At 43.8% G+C, this 17250-nt stretch overlaps 1 long non-coding RNA gene across 21 annotated transcripts in view; it reads left to right on the top strand.

Moving 5' to 3' along the window:
• LOC307181315 overlaps positions 1–17250 on the top strand; it is a 2020778-nt gene that overhangs the window by 742925 nt on the left and 1260603 nt on the right. The window contains exon 5 of one of the 21 annotated variants that reach the window (XR_013826436.1): positions 9142–9497. The exons of the other annotated variants lie outside the window; for them this stretch is intronic. This is a non-coding gene — a long non-coding RNA (uncharacterized lncRNA). Of the gene's footprint in view, positions 1–9141; positions 9498–17250 lie in introns of those variants that run through there. 21 annotated transcript variants of the gene reach the window in all.

The raw sequence follows: 17250 nt of genomic DNA on the forward strand, positions 1-17250 counted from the left end.
TAACAAGGCTCCCAGTTCTCAATGGCCTGTTGCCTTTCTGGATTTTACACTTTTTTCAGATGGCCCTTTTGACCGAGGGGAAGTGAGACTTCATTGTAGTGCAGATTTCCTTTGCAAGCTTGCTTGGTTGGCCAAAAAGGGCGTATGCGTTTTTTCCTGAATATATTCAGGAAAAAACGCATACGCCCTTTTTGGCCAAGTGCATCATTGTGGACGTTCTGCCTCTTTTCCTATGCTTTCAATGCAATTCCAGTCTACCTCCTGAAATCGGTTTCCTGCAATTCTGCCCCGCTTTCAAGTCCTCTTGGCAGCCTTACTTCAGTCTATTTTTGGACGATTGCTGTCATTTATAACTCTGCAGGTTTGTGAATTACAGTGCCCCTGAGCTCCTTTCTTCAACTCGCTTTCTTGTGACCTGGCCGCAACACCGCAGGATGGCTTCAGGCCCTAATCTGGTTCCGGCCCGGCATGCTGAGCCTTTGGTTAATTCCTCTTCCTGGTGGGAAATGAGAGTTAAATTTGCCCGTCCAGACACCTCCAGCTAGCCTCTCATTGGTTCTCGCTATTCCTGTTCATCTTCCGCAGAAATTGCAAACTGGGCCAAACAGGAGGTTAAAGGGACTGACTCTCCAAGTGGGGAGAGTGTTAGTAAAGCGTCTGGAATGTTGCACCCGAGTACCAGGGGAGGAAAACTGAGACATATTTGAACACGTCTCCCATTCACATGGTTGATCATACACTGGGTTCCACATGCATGTTTTAGCTGAAGGAAGAATACCTTAAACCTGGAGAGTTGAGACCCGTGGAATGGGTACCATGCAATATGACTTCAAAGGGTCTTCATTTGCTCACCGAACCTCTCCAATCCTATCACTGCTGCGTTTATGCCCCTGTACACACGCTTGATTGTCTTTTGGAAACATAGCAATCCATAGGTTTTAAGATACTTACTAGTCAGGTACATTCTTAGGCGTTTAATATGGGGTGTTGAGTCCATTTCGTTGAGCAAGGAGTAGCTCTTGTCTATTCCATATTTGGCTTAAGGAACTTTATCTGTGCTAATTTCAATCTCCGGTTTTATGCAGCAACCCAACTCACCTTTCCCCTGAAGCAAGCATAAGTTGGTTTTCTAAATTTGAGACCCTGTTCTGTTTTGGAATGCAGTTCCTGTGTAGCCAAGTTTACATTCCGTGTATTAGTGATATCTTATGATGTTTCTTTTTCAGTGTGACTTATTTCAGTTAGAATCATCGTACCTGAATCCACTCATTATGCTGCTACGGGCCTGATGACATAGATTTCATTGCTGACTGATACTGCATTGTACGTAAGTACCACAAGTTCTTTATCCATTTTACACTTTCTGTGATATTGAACTTGTATGGTAAACGAGGTTCTTGTAAACGGAGGCGTCCCAAACTTTGGGGTGGCTGTGTCTTTTTGATTTTAATTTCCCTAAGCTATAGGACCATAAGTGGAAGTGCCCTAGGCTCTGTTGCTTTGTTTTTTAGATGTTTCAGGAAACACCATACACTTCTCCTGAGTGTCTGTTGGCAATTTACATCCCTCCCATCAGCATAACAAGGCTCCCAGTTCTCCATGGCCTGTCCTGCCTTTCTGGATTTTACACTTTTTTCAGATGGCCCTTTTGACCGGGGGGAAGTGAGACTTCATTGTAGTGCAGATTTCCTTTGCAAGCTTGCTTGGTTGTCCAAAAAGTGCGTATGCGTTTTTTCCTGAATATATTCAGGAAAAAACGCATACGCCCTTTTGGCCAAGTGCATCATTGTGGACGTTCTGCCTCTTTTCCTATGCTTTCAATGCAATTCCAGTCTACCTCCTGAAATCGGTTTCCTGCAATTCTGCCCCACTTTCAAGTCCTCTTGGCAGCCTTACTTCAGTCTATTTTTGGACGATAGCTGTCATTTATAACTCTGCAGGTTTGTGAATTACAGTGCCCCTGAGCTCCTTTCTTCAACTCGCTTTCTTTTGAGCTGGCCGCAACACCGCAGGATGGCTTCAGGCCCTAATCTGATTCTGGCATGGCACGCTGAGCCTTTGGTTAATTACTCTTCCTGGTAGGAAATGAGAGTTAAATTTGCCCGTCCAGACACCTCCAGCTAGTCTCCATTGGTTCTCGCTATTCCTGTTCATCTTCCGCAGAAATTGCAAACTGGGCCAAACAGGAGGTTAAAGGGACTGACTCTCCAAGTCGGGAGAGTGTTAGTAAAGCGTCTGGAATGTTGCACCCGAGTACCAGGGGAGGAAAACTGAGACATATTTGAACACATCTCCCGATCACATGGTTGATCATACTCTAGGTTCCACATGCATGTTTTAGCTGAAGGAAGAATACCTTAAACCTGGGTAGTTGAAACCCGTGGAATGGGTACCATGCAATATGACTTCAAAGGGTCTTCATTTGCTCACCGAACCTCTCCAATCCTATCACTGCTGCGTTTATGCCCCTGTACACATGCTTGATTCTCTTTTGGAGACATAACAATCCATAGGTTTTAAGATACTTACAAGTCAGGTACATTCTTAGGCGTTTAATATGCAGTGTTGAGTCCATTTCGTTGAGCAAGGAGTAGCTCTTGTCTATTCCATATTTGGCTTAAGGAACTTTATCTGTGCTCATTTCAATCTCTGGTTTTATGCAGCACCCCAACTCACCTTTACCCTTAAGCAAGCATAAGTTGTTTTTCTAAATTTGAGTCCCTGTTCTGTTCTGTAATTCAGTTCCTGTGTAGCCAAGTTTACATTCCGTGTATTACTGATATCTTATGATGTTTCTTTTTCTGTGTGACTTACTTCAGTTAGAATCATCATACCTGAATCCACTCATTGTGCTGCTAAGGGCCTGATGACACAGATTTCATTGCTGAGTGATATTGCTTTGTAAGTACATACCACAACTTCTTTATCCATTTTTCACTTTCTGCGATGTTGAACTTGTACTGTAAACGAGGTTCTTGTAAACAGAGCCGTTCCAAACTTTGGGGTGGCTGTGTCTTTTTGATTTTAATTTCCCTAAGCTATAGGACCATAAGTGGAAGTGCCCTAGGTTCTGTTGCTTTGTTTTTTAGATGTTTCAGGAAACACCATACACTTCTCCCGAGTGGTTGTTGGCAATTTACATCCCGCCCATCAGCGTAACAAGGCTCCCAGTTCTCCATGGCCTGTCCTGCCTTTCTGGATTTTACACTTTTTTCAGATGGCCCTTTTGACCGGGGGGAAGTGAGACTTCATTGTAGTGCAGATTTCCTTTGCAAGCTTGCTTGGTTGGCCAAAAAGGGCGTATGCGTTTTTTCCTGAATATATTCAGGAAAAAACGCATACGCCCTTTTTGGCCAAGTGCATCATTGTGGACGTTCTGCCTCTTTTCCTATGCTTTCAATGCAATTCCAGTCTACCTCCTGAAATCGGTTTCCTGCAATTCTGCCCCGCTTTCAAGTCCTCTTGGCAGCCTTACTTCAGTCTATTTTTGGACGATAGCTGTCATTTATAACTCTGCAGGTTTGTGAATTACAGTGCCCCTGAGCTCCTTTCTTCAACTCGCTTTCTTTTGAGCTGGCCGCAACACCGCAGGATGGCTTCAGGCCCTAATCTGATTCTGGCATGGCACGCTGAGCCTTTGGTTAATTCCTCTTCCTGGTAGGAAATGAGAGTTAAATTTGCCCGTCCAGACACCTCCAGCTAGCCTCTCATTGGTTCTCGCTATTCCTGTTCATCTTCCGCAGAAATTGCAAACTGGGCCAAACAGGAGGTTAAAGGGACTGACTCTCCAAGTCGGGAGAGTGTTAGTAAAGCGTCTGGAATGTTGCACCCGAGTACCAGGGTACGAAAACTGAGACATATTTGAACACGTCTCCCGATCACATGGTTGATCATACTCTGGGTTCCACATGCATATTTTAGCTGAAGGAAGAATACCTAAAACCTGGGTAGTTGAAACCCGTGGAATGGGTACCATGCAATATGACTTCAAAGGGTCTTCATTTGCTCACCGAACCTCTCCAATCCTATCACTGCTGCGTTTATGCCCCTGTACACATGCTTGATTCTCTTTCGGAGACATAGCAATCCATAGGTTTTAAGATACTTACTAGTCAGGTACATTCTTAGGCGTTTAATATGCGGTGTTGAGTCCATTTCTTTGAGCAAGGAGTAGCTCTTGTCTATTCCATATTTGACTTAAGGAACTTTATCTGTGCTCATTTCAATCTCTGGTTTTATGCAGCACCCCAACTCACCTTTCCCCTTAAGCAAGCATAAGTTGGTTTTCTAAATTTGAGACCCTGTTCTGTTTTGGAATGCAGTTCCTGTGTAGCCAAATTTACATTCCGTGTATTAGTGATATCTTATGATGTTTCTTTTTCTGTGTGACTTATTTCAGTTAGAATCATCGTACCTGAATCCACTCATTATGCTGCTACGGGCCTGATGACATAGATTTCATTGCTGAGTGATACTGCATTGTACGTAAGTACCACAAGTTCTTTATCCATTTTTCACTTTCTGTGATATTGAACTTGTACGGTAAACAAGGTTCTTGTAAACGGAGGCGTCCCAAACTTTGGGGTGGCTGTGTCTTTTTGATTTTAATTTCCCTAAGCTATAGGGCCATAAGTGGAAGTGCCCTAGGCTCTGTTGCTTTGTTTTTTAGATGTTTCAGGAAACACCATACACTTCTCCTGAGTGGTTGTTAGCAATTTACATCCCGCCCATCAGCATAACAAGGCTCCCAGTTCTCCATGGCCTGTCCTGCCTTTCTGGATTTTACACTTTTTTCAGATGGCCGTTTTGACCGGGGGGAAGTGAGACTTCATTGTAGTGCAGATTTCCTTTGCAAGCTTGCTTGGTTGGCCAAAAAGGGCGTATGCGTTTTTTCCTGAATATATTCAGGAAAAAACGCATACGCCCTTTTTGGCCAAGTGCATCATTGTGGACGTTCTGCCTCTTTTCCTATGCTTTCAATGCAATTCCAGTCTACCTCCTGAAATCGGTTTCCTGCAATTCTGCCCCCCTTTCAAGTCCTCTTGGCAGCCTTACTTCAGTCTATTTTTGGACGATAGCTGTCATTTATAACTCTGCAGGTTTGTGAATTACAGTGTCCCTGAGCTCCTTTCTTCAACTCGCTTTCTTGTGACATGGCCGCAACACCGCAGGATGGCTTCAGGCCCTAATCTGGTTCCGGTACGGCACGCTGAGCCTTTGGTTATATCCTCTTCCTGTTGGGAAATGAGAGTTAAATTTGCCCGTGCAGACACCTCCAGCTAGCCTCTCATTGGTTCTCGCTATTCCTGTTCATCTTCCGCAGAAATTGCAAACTGGGCCAAACAGGAGGTTAAAGGGACTGACTCTCCAAGTGGGGAGAGTGTTAGTAAAGCGTCTGGAATGTTGCACCCGAGTACCAGGGGAGGAAAACTGAGATATATTTGAACACGTCTCCCGATCACATGGTTGATCATACTCTGGGTTCCACATGCATGTTTTAGCTGAAGGAAGAATACCTAAAACCTGGGTAGTTGAAACCCGTGGAATGGGTACCATGCAATATGACTTCAAAGGGTCTTCATTTGCTCACCAAACCTCTCCAATCCTATCACTGCTGCGTTTATGCCCCTGTACACATGCTTGATTCTCTTTCGGAGACATAGCAATCCATAGGTTTTAAGATACTTACTAGTCAGGTATATTCTTAGGCGTTTAATATGCGGTGTTGAGTCCATTTCGTTGAGCAAGGAGTAGCTCTTGTCTATTCCATATTTGGCTTAAGGAACTTTATCTGTGCTCATTTCAATCTCTTGTTTTATGCAGCAACCCAACTCACCTTTCCCCTTAAGCAAGCATAAGTTGGTTTTCTAAATTTGAGAACCTGTTCTGTTTTGGAATTCAGTTCCTGTGTAGCCAAGTTTACATTCCGTGTATTAGTGATATCTTATGATGTTTCTTTTTCTGTGTGACTTACTTCAGTTAGAATCATCGTACCTGAATCCACTCATTGTGATGCTAAGGGCCTGATGACATAGATTTCATTGCTGAGTGATACTGCATTGTACGTAAGTACCACAAGTTCTTTATCCATTTTTCACTTTCTGCGATGTTGAACTTCTACAGTAAACGGGGTTCTTGTAAACAGAGCCGTTCCAAACTTTGGGGTGGCTGTGTCTTTTTGATTTTAATTTCCCTAAGCTATAGGACCATAAGTGGAAGTGCCCTAGGTTCTGTTGCTTTGTTTTTTAGATGTTTCAGGAAACACCATACACTTCTCCGGAGTGTCTGTTGGCAATTTACATCCCGCCCATCAGCATAACAAGGCTCCCAGTTCTCAATGGCCTGTCCTGCCTTTCTGGATTTTACACTTTTTTCAGATGGCCCTTTTGACCGGGGGGAAGTGAGACTTCATTGTAGTGCAGATTTCCTTTGCAAGCTTGCTTGGTTGGCCAAAAAGGGCGTATGCGTTTTTTCCTGAATATATTCAGGAAAAAACGCATACGCCCTTTTTGGCCCAGTGCATCATTGTGGACGTTCTGCCTCTTTTGCTATGCTTTCAATGCAATTCCAGTCTACCTCCTGAAATCGGTTTCCTGCAATTCTGCCCCGCTTTCAAGTCCTCTTGGCAGCCTTACTTCAGTCTATTTTTGGACGATAGCTGTCATTTATAACTCTGCAGGTTTGTGAATTACAGTGCCCCTGAGCTCCTTTCTTCAACTCGCTTTCTTGTGACCTGGCCGCAACACCGCAGGATGGCTTCAGGCTCTAATCTGGTTCCGGCCCGGCATGCTGAGCCTTTGGTTAATTCCTCTTCCTGGTGGGAAATGAGAGTTAAATTTGCCCGTCCAGACACCTCCAGCTAGTCTCCATTGGTTCTCGCTATTCCTGTTCATCTTCCGCAGAAATTGCAAACTGGGCCAAACAGGAGGTTAAAGGGACTGACTCTCCAAGTCGGGAGAGTGTTAGTAAAGCGTCTGGAATGTTGCACCCGAGTACCAGGGTACGAAAACTGAGACATATTTGAACACGTCTCCCGATCACATGGTTGATCATACTCTGGGTTCCACATGCATATTTTAGCTGAAGGAAGAATACCTAAAACCTGGGTAGTTGAAACCCGTGGAATGGGTACCATGCAGTATGACTTCAAAGGGTCTTCATTTGCTCACCGAACCTCTCCAATCCTATCACTGCTGCGTTTATGCCCCTGTACACATGCTTGATTCTCTTTCGGAGACATAGCAATCCATAGGTTTTAAGATACTTACTAGTCAGGTACATTCTTAGGCGTTTAATATGCGGTGTTGAGTCCATTTCGTTGAGCAAGGAGTAGCTCTTGTCTATTCCATATTTGACTTAAGGAACTTTATCTGTGCTCATTTCAATCTCTGGTTTTATGCAGCACCCCAACTCACCTTTCCCCTTAAGCAAGCATAAGTTGGTTTTCTAAATTTGAGACCCTGTTCTGTTTTGGAATGCAGTTCCTGTGTAGCCAAATTTACATTCCGTGTATTAGTGATATCTTATGATGTTTCTTTTTCTGTGTGACTTATTTCAGTTAGAATCATCGTACCTGAATCCACTCATTATGCTGCTACGGGCCTGATGACATAGATTTCATTGCTGAGTGATACTGCATTGTACGTAAGTACCACAAGTTCTTTATCCATTTTTCACTTTCTGTGATATTGAACTTGTACGGTAAACAAGGTTCTTGTAAACGGAGGCGTCCCAAACTTTGGGGTGGCTGTGTCTTTTTGATTTTAATTTCCCTAAGCTATAGGGCCATAAGTGGAAGTGCCCTAGGCTCTGTTGCTTTGTTTTTTAGATGTTTCAGGAAACACCATACACTTCTCCTGAGTGGTTGTTAGCAATTTACATCCCGCCCATCAGCATAACAAGGCTCCCAGTTCTCCATGGCCTGTCCAGCCTTTCTGGATTTTACACTTTTTTCAGATGGCCGTTTTGACCCGGGGGAAGTGAGACTTCATTGTAGTGCAGATTTCCTTTGCAAGCTTGCTTGGTTGGCCAAAAAGGGCGTATGCGTTTTTTCCTGAATATATTCAGGAAAAAACGCATACGCCCTTTTTGGCCAAGTGCATCATTGTGGACGTTCTGCCTCTTTTCCTATGCTTTCAATGCAATTCCAGTCTCCCTCCTGAAATCGGTTTCCTGCAATTCTGCCGCGCTTTCAAGTCCTCTTGGCAGCCTTACTTCAGTCTATTTTTGGACGATAGCTGTCATTTATAACTCTGCAGGTTTGTGAATTACAGTGCCCCTGAGCTCCTTTCTTCAACTTGCTTTCTTGTGACCTGGCCGCAACACTGCAGGATGGCTTCAGGCCCTAATCTGGTTCCGGCACGGCACGCTGAGCCTTTGGTTATTTCCTCTTCCTGGTGGGAAATGAGAGTTAAATTTGCCCGTCCAGACACCTCCAGCTAGTCTCTCATTGGTTCTCACTATTCCTGTTCATCTTCCGCAGAAATTGCAAACTGGGCCAAACAGGAGGTTAAAGGCGCTGACTCTCCAAGTGGGGAGAGTGTTAGTAAAGCGTCTGGAATGTTGCACCCGAGTACCAGGGGAGGAAAACTGAGACATATTTGAACACGTCTCCCGTTCACATGGTTGATCATACTTGGGTTCCACATGCATGTTTTAGCTGAAGGAAGAATACCTTAAACCTGGAGAGTTAAGACCCGTGTAATGGGTACCATGCAATATGACTTCAAAGGGTCTTCATTTGCTCACCGAACCTCTCCAATCCTATCACTGCTGCGTTTATGCCCCTGTACACATGCTTGATTCTCTTTCGGAGACATAGCAATCCATAGGTTTTAAGATACTTACTAGTCAGGTACATTCTTAGGCGTTTAATATGCAGTGTTGAGTGCATTTCGTTGAGCAAGGAGTAGCTCTTGTCTATTCCATATTTGACTTAAGGAACTTTATCTGTGCTCATTTCAATCTCTGGTTTTATGCAGCACCCCAACTCACCTTTACCCTTAAGCAAGCATAAGTTGGTTTTCTAAATTTGAGACCCTGTTCTGTTCTGTAATTCAGTTCCTGTGTAGCCAAGTTTACATTCCGTGTATTACTGATATCTTATGATGTTTCTTTTTCTGTGTGACTTATTTCAGTTAGAATCATCATACCTGAATACACTCATTGTGCTGCTAAGGGCCTGATGACACAGATTTCATTGCTGAGTGATATTGCTTTGTAAGTAAATACCACAACTTATTTATCCATTTTTCACTTTCTGCGATGTTGAACTTGTACTGTAAACGAGGTTCTTGTAAACAGAGCCGTTCCAAACTTTGGGGTGGCTGTGTCTTTTTGATTTTAATTTCCCTAAGCTATAGGACCATAAATGGCAGTGCCCTAGGCTCTGTTGCTTTGTTTTTTAGATGTTTCAGGAAACACCATACACTTCTCCCGAGTGTCTGTTGGCAATTTACATCCCGCCCATCAGCATAACAAGGCTCCCAGTTCTCCATGGCCTGTCCTGCCTTTCTGGATTTTACACTTTTTTCAGATGGCCCTTTTGACCGGGGGGAAGTGAGACTTCATTGTAGTGCAGATTTCCTTTGCAAGCTTGCTTGGTTGGCCAAAAAGGGCGTATGCGTTTTTTCCTGAATATATTCAGGAAAAAACGCATACGCCCTTTTTGGCCAAGTGCATCATTGTGGACGTTCTGCCTCTTTTCCTATGCTTTCAATGCAATTCCAGTCTACCTCCTGAAATCGGTTTCCTGCAATTCTGCCCCGCTTTCAAGTCCTCTTGGCAGCCTTACTTCAGTCTATTTTTGGACGATAGCTGTCATTTATAACTCTGCAGGTTTGTGAATTACAGTGCCCCTGAGCTCCTTTCTTCAACTCGCTTTCTTTTGAGCTGGCCGCAACACCGCAGGATGGCTTCAGGCCCTAATCTGATTCTGGCATGGCACGCTGAGCCTTTGGTTAATTCCTCTTCCTGGTGGGAAATGAGAGTTAAATTTGCCCGTCCAGACACCTCCAGCTAGCCTCTCATTGGTTCTCGCTATTCCTGTTCATCTTCCGCAGAAATTGCAAACTGGGCCAAACAGGAGGTTAAAGGGACTGACTCTCCAAGTGGGGAGAGTGTTAGTAAAGCGTCTGGAATGTTGCACCCGAGTACCAGGGGAGGAAAACTGAGACATATTTGAACACATCTCCCGATCACATGGTTGATCATATTCTAGGTTCCACATGCATGTTTTAGCTGAAAGAAGAATAACTTAAACCTGGGTAGTTGAAACCCGTGGAATGGGTACCATGCAATATGACTTCAAAGGGTCTTCATTTGCTCACCGAACCTCTCCAATCCTATCACTGCTGCGTTTATGCCCCTGTACACATGCTTGATTCTCTTTCGGAGACATAGCAATCCATAGGTTTTAAGATACTTACTAGTCAGGTACATTCTTAGGCGATTAATATGAGGTGTTGAGTCCATTTCGTTGAGCAAGGAGTAGCTCTTGTCTATTCCATATTTGGCTTAAGGAACTTTATCTGTGCTCATTTCAATCTCTGGTTTTATGCAGCACCCCAACTCACCTTTACCCTTAAGCAAGAATAAGTTGGTTTTCTAAATTTGAGACCCTGTTCTGTTCTGTAATTCAGTTCCTGTGTAGCCAAGTTTACATTCCGTGTATTACTGATATCTTATGATGTTTCTTTTTCTGTGTGACTTATTTCAGTTAGAATCATCATACCTGAATCCACTCATTGTGCTGCTAAGGGCCTGATGACACAGATTTCATTGCTGAGTGATATTGCTTTGTAAGTAAATACCACAACTTCTTTCTCCATTTTTCACTTTCTGCGATGTTGAACTTGTACTGTAAACGAGGTTCTTGTAAACAGAGCCGTTCCAAACTTTGGGGTGGCTGTGTCTTTTTGATTTTAATTTCCCTAAGCTATAGGACCATAAGTGGAAGTGCCCTAGGTTCTGTTGCTTTGTTTTTTAGATGTTTCAGGAAACACCATACACTTCTCCCGAGTGGTTGTTGGCAATTTACATCCCGCCCATCAGCATAACAAGGCTCCCAGTTCTCCATGGCCTGTCCTGCCTTTCTGGATTTTACACTTTTTTCAGATGGCCCTTTTGACCGCGGGGAAGTGAGACTTCATTGTAGTGCAGATTTCCTTTGCAAGCTTGCTTGGTTGTCCAAAAAGGGTGTATGCGTTTTTTCCTGAATATATTCAGGAAAAAACGCATACGCCCTTTTTGGCCAAGTGCATCATTGTGGACGTTCTGCCTCTTTTCCTATGCTTTCAATGCAATTCCAGTCTACCTCCTGAAATCGGTTTCCTGCAATTCTGCCCCCCTTTCAAGTCCTCTTGGCAGCCTTACTTCAGTCTATTTTTGGACGATAGCTGTCATTTATAACTGTGCAGGTTTGTGAATTACAGTGTCCCTGAGCTCCTTTCTTCAACTCGCTTTCTTGTGACCTGGCCGCAACACCGCAGGATGGCTTCAGGCCCTAATCTGGTTCCGGTACGGCACGCTGAGCCTTTGGTTATATCCTCTTCCTGTTGGGAAATGAGAGTTAAATTTGCCCGTCCAGACACCTCCAGCTAGCCTCTCATTGGTTCTCGCTATTCCTGTTCATCTTCCGCAGAAATTGCAAACTGGGCCAAACAGGAGGTTAAAGGGACTGACTCTCCAAGTGGGGAGAGTGTTAGTAAAGCGTCTGGAATGTTGCACCCGAGTACCAGGGGAGGAAAACTGAGATATATTTGAACACGTCTCCCGATCACATGGTTGATCATACTCTGGGTTCCACATGCATGTTTTAGCTGAAGGAAGAATACCTAAAACCTGGGTAGTTGAAACCCGTGGAATGGGTACCATGCAATATGACTTCAAAGGGTCTTCATTTGCTCACCAAACCTCTCCAATCCTATCACTGCTGCGTTTATGCCCCTGTACACATGCTTGATTCTCTTTCGGAGACATAGCAATCCATAGGTTTTAAGATACTTACTAGTCAGGTATATTCTTAGGCGTTTAATATGCGGTGTTGAGTCCATTTCGTTGAGCAAGGAGTAGCACTTGTCTATTCCATATTTGGCTTAAGGAACTTTATCTGTGCTCATTTCAATCTCTTGTTTTATGCAGCAACCCAACTCACCTTTCCCCTTAAGCAAGCATAAGTTGGTTTTCTAAATTTGAGAACCTGTTCTGTTTTGGAATTCAGTTCCTGTGTAGCCAAGTTTACATTCCGTGTATTAGTGATATCTCATGATGTTTCTTTTTCTGTGTGACTTACTTCAGTTAGAATCATCGTACCTGAATCCACTCATTGTGATGCTAAGGGCCTGATGACATAGATTTCATTGCTGAGTGATACTGCATTGTACGTAAGTACCACAAGTTCTTTATCCATTTTTCACTTTCTGCGATGTTGAACTTCTACAGTAAACGGGGTTCTTGTAAACAGAGCCGTTCCAAACTTTGGGGTGGCTGTGTCTTTTTGATTTTAATTTCCCTAAGCTATAGGACCATAAGTGGAAGTGCCCTAGGCTCTGTTGCTTTGTTTTTTAGATGTTTCAGGAAACACCATACACTTCTCCGGAGTGTCTGTTGGCAATTTACATCCCGCCCATCAGCATAACAAGGCTCCCAGTTCTCAATGGCCTGTCCTGCCTTTCTGGATTTTACACTTTTTTCAGATGGCCCTTTTGACCGGGGGGAAGTGAGACTTCATTGTAGTGCAGATTTCCTTTGCAAGCTTGCTTGGTTGGCCAAAAAGGGCGTATGCGTTTTTTCCTGAATATATTCAGGAAAAAACGCATACGCCCTTTTTGGCCCAGTGCATCATTGTGGACGTTCTGCCTCTTTTGCTATGCTTTCAATGCAATTCCAGTCTACCTCCTGAAATCGGTTTCCTGCAATTCTGCCCCGCTTTCAAGTCCTCTTGGCAGCCTTACTTCAGTCTATTTTTGGACGATAGCTGTCATTTATAACTCTGCAGGTTTGTGAATTACAGTGCCCCTGAGCTCCTTTCTTCAACTCGCTTTCTTGTGACCTGGCCGCAACACCGCAGGATGGCTTCAGGCTCTAATCTGGTTCCGGCCCGGCATGCTGAGCCTTTGGTTAATTCCTCTTCCTGGTGGGAAATGAGAGTTAAATTTGCCCGTCCAGACACCTCCAGCTAGTCTCCATTGGTTCTCGCTATTCCTGTTCATCTTCCGCAGAAATTGCAAACTGGGCCAAACAGGAGGTTAAAGGGACTGACTCTCCAAGTCGGGAGAGTGTTAGTAAAGCGTCTGGAATGTTGCACCCGAGTACCAGGGTACGAAAACTGAGACATATTTGAACACGTCTCCCGATCACATGGTTGATCATACTCTAGGTTCCACATGCATGTTTTAGCTGAAGGAAGAATACCTTAAACCTGGGTAGTTGAAACCCGTGGAATGGGTACCATGCAATATGACTTCAAAGGGTCTTCATTTGCTCACCGAACCTCTCCAATCCTATCACTGCTGCGTTTATGCCCCTGTACACATGCTTGATTCTCTTTTGGAGACATAGCAATCCATAGGTTTTAAGATACTTACAAGTCAGGTACATTCTTAGGCGTTTAATATGCGGTGTTGAGTCCATTTCGTTGAGCAAGGAGTAGCTCTTGTCTATTCCATATTTGGCTTAAGGAACTTTATCTGTGCTCATTTCAATCTCTGGTTTTATGCAGCACCCCAACTCACCTTTACCCTTAAGCAAGCATAAGTTGGTTTTCTAAATTTGAGACCCTGTTCTGTTCTGTAATTCAGTTCCTGTGTAGCCAAGTTTACATTCCGTGTATTACTGATATCTTATGATGTTTCTTTTTCTGTGTGACTTATTTCAGTTAGAATCATCATACCTGAATCCACTCATTGTGATGCTAAGGGCCTGATGACATAGATTTCATTGCTGAGTGATATTGCTTTGTATGTAAATACCACAACTTCTTTATCCATTTTTCACTTTCTGCGATGTTGAACTTGTACTGTAAACGAGGTTCTTGTAAACAGAGCCGTCCCAAACTTTGGGGTGGCTGTGTCTTTTTGATTTTAATTTCCCTAAGCTATAGGACCATAAGTGGCAGTGCCCTAGGCTCTGTTGCTTTGTTTTTTAGATGTTTCAGGAAACACCATACACTTCTCCCGAGTGGTTGTTGGCAATTTACATCCCGCCCATCAGCATAACAAGGCTCCCAGTTCTCCATGGCCTGTCCTGCCTTTCTGGATTTTACACTTTTTTCAGATGGCCCTTTTGACCGCGGGGAAGTGAGACTTCATTGTAGTGCAGATTTCCTTTGCAAGCTTGCTTGGTTGTCCAAAAAGGGTGTATGCGTTTTTTCCTGAATATATTCAGGAAAAAACGCATACGCCCTTTTTGGCCAAGTGCATCATTGTGGACGTTCTGCCTCTTTTCCTATGCTTTCAATGCAATTCCAGTCTACCTCCTGAAATCGGTTTCCTGCAATTCTGCCCCCCTTTCAAGTCCTCTTGGCAGCCTTACTTCAGTCTATTTTTGGACGATAGCTGTCATTTATAACTCTGCAGGTTTGTGAATTACAGTGTCCCTGAGCTCCTTTCTTCAACTCGCTTTCTTGTGACCTGGCCGCAACACCGCAGGATGGCTTCAGGCCCTAATCTGGTTCCGGTACGGCACGCTGAGCCTTTGGTTATATCCTCTTCCTGTTGGGAAATGAGAGTTAAATTTGCCCGTCCAGACACCTCCAGCTAGCCTCTCATTGGTTCTCGCTATTCCTGTTCATCTTCCGCAGAAATTGCAAACTGGGCCAAACAGGAGGTTAAAGGGACTGACTCTCCAAGTGGGGAGAGTGTTAGTAAAGCGTCTGGAATGTTGCACCCGAGTACCAGGGGAGGAAAACTGAGATATATTTGAACACGTCTCCCGATCACATGGTTGATCATACTCTGGGTTCCACATGCATGTTTTAGCTGAAGGAAGAATACCTAAAACCTGGGTAGTTGAAACCCGTGGAATGGGTACCATGCAATATGACTTCAAAGGGTCTTCATTTGCTCACCAAACCTCTCCAATCCTATCACTGCTGCGTTTATGCCCCTGTACACATGCTTGATTCTCTTTCGGAGACATAGCAATCCATAGGTTTTAAGATACTTACTAGTCAGGTATATTCTTAGGCGTTTAATATGCGGTGTTGAGTCCATTTCGTTGAGCAAGGAGTAGCTCTTGTCTATTCCATATTTGGCTTAAGGAACTTTATCTGTGCTCATTTCAATCTCTTGTTTTATGCAGCAACCCAACTCACCTTTCCCCTTAAGCAAGCATAAGTTGGTTTTCTAAATTTGAGAACCTGTTCTGTTTTGGAATTCAGTTCCTGTGTAGCCAAGTTTACATTCCGTGTATTAGTGATATCTTATGATGTTTCTTTTTCTGTGTGACTTACTTCAGTTAGAATCATCGTACCTGAATCCACTCATTGTGATGCTAAGGGCCTGATGACATAGATTTCATTGCTGAGTGATACTGCATTGTACGTAAGTACCACAAGTTCTTTATCCATTTTTCACTTTCTGCGATGTTGAACTTCTACAGTAAACGGGGTTCTTGTAAACAGAGCCGTTCCAAACTTTGGGGTGGCTGTGTCTTTTTGATTTTAATTTCCCTAAGCTATAGGACCATAAGTTGCAGTGCCCTAGGCTCTGTTGCTTTGTTTTTTAGATGTTTCAGGAAACACCATACACTTCTCCGGAGTGTCTGTTGGCAATTTACATCCCGCCCATCAGCATAACAAGGCTCCCAGTTCTCAATGGCCTGTCCTGCCTTTCTGGATTTTACACTTTTTTCAGATGGCCCTTTTGACCGGGGGGAAGTGAGACTTCATTGTAGTGCAGATTTCCTTTGCAAGCTTGCTTGGTTGGCCAAAAAGGGCGTATGCGTTTTTTCCTGAATATATTCAGGAAAAAACGCATACGCCCTTTTTGGCCCAGTGCATCATTGTGGACGTTCTGCCTCTTTTGCTATGCTTTCAATGCAATTCCAGTCTACCTCCTGAAATCGGTTTCCTGCAATTCTGCCCCGCTTTCAAGTCCTCTTGGCAGCCTTACTTCAGTCTATTTTTGGACGATAGCTGTCATTTATAACTCTGCAGGTTTGTGAATTACAGTGCCCCTGAGCTCCTTTCTTCAACTCGCTTTCTTGTGACCTGGCCGCAACACCGCAGGATGGCTTCAGGCTCTAATCTGGTTCCGGCCCGGCATGCTGAGCCTTTGGTTAATTCCTCTTCCTGGTGGGAAATGAGAGTTAAATTTGCCCGTCCAGACACCTCCAGCTAGTCTCCATTGGTTCTCGCTATTCCTGTTCATCTTCCGCAGAAATTGCAAACTGGGCCAAACAGGAGGTTAAAGGGACTGACTCTCCAAGTCGGGAGAGTGTTAGTAAAGCGTCTGGAATGTTGCACCCGAGTACCAGGGTACGAAAACTGAGACATATTTGAACATGTCTCCCGATCACATGGTTGATCATACTCTAGGTTCCACATGCATGTTTTAGCTGAAGGAAGAATACCTTAAACCTGGGTAGTTGAAACCCGTGGAATGGGTACCATGCAATATGACTTCAAAGGGTCTTCATTTGCTCACCGAACCTCTCCAATCCTATCACTGCTGCGTTTATGCCCCTGTACACATGCTTGATTCTCTTTTGGAGACATAGCAATCCATAGGTTTTAAGATACTTACAAGTCAGGTACATTCTTAGGCGTTTAATATGCGGTGTTGAGTCCATTTCGTTGAGCAAGGAGTAGCTCTTGTCTATTCCATATTTGGCTTAAGGAACTTTATCTGTGCTCATTTCAATCTCTGGTTTTATGCAGCACCCCAACTCACCTTTACCCTTAAGCAAGCATAAGTTGGTTTTCTAAATTTGAGACCCTGTTCTGTTCTGTAATTCAGTTCCTGTGTAGCCAAGTTTACATTCCGTGTATTACTGATATCTTATGATGTTTCTTTTTCTGTGTGACTTATTTCAGTTAGAATCATCATACCTGAATCCACTCATTGTGATGCTAAGGGCCTGATGACATAGATTTCATTGCTGAGTGATATTGCTTTGTATGTAAATACCACAACTTCTTTATCCATTTTTCACTTTCTGCGATGTTGAACTTGTACTGTAAACGAGGTTCTTGTAAACAGAGCCGTTCCAAACTTTGGGGTGGCTGTGTCTTTTTGATTTTAATTTCCC

This window comes from Stenella coeruleoalba (assembly GCF_951394435.1).
Source record: "Stenella coeruleoalba genome assembly, contig: scaffold_49, whole genome shotgun sequence".
NCBI classification, from domain to species: domain Eukaryota; kingdom Metazoa; phylum Chordata; class Mammalia; order Artiodactyla; family Delphinidae; genus Stenella; species Stenella coeruleoalba.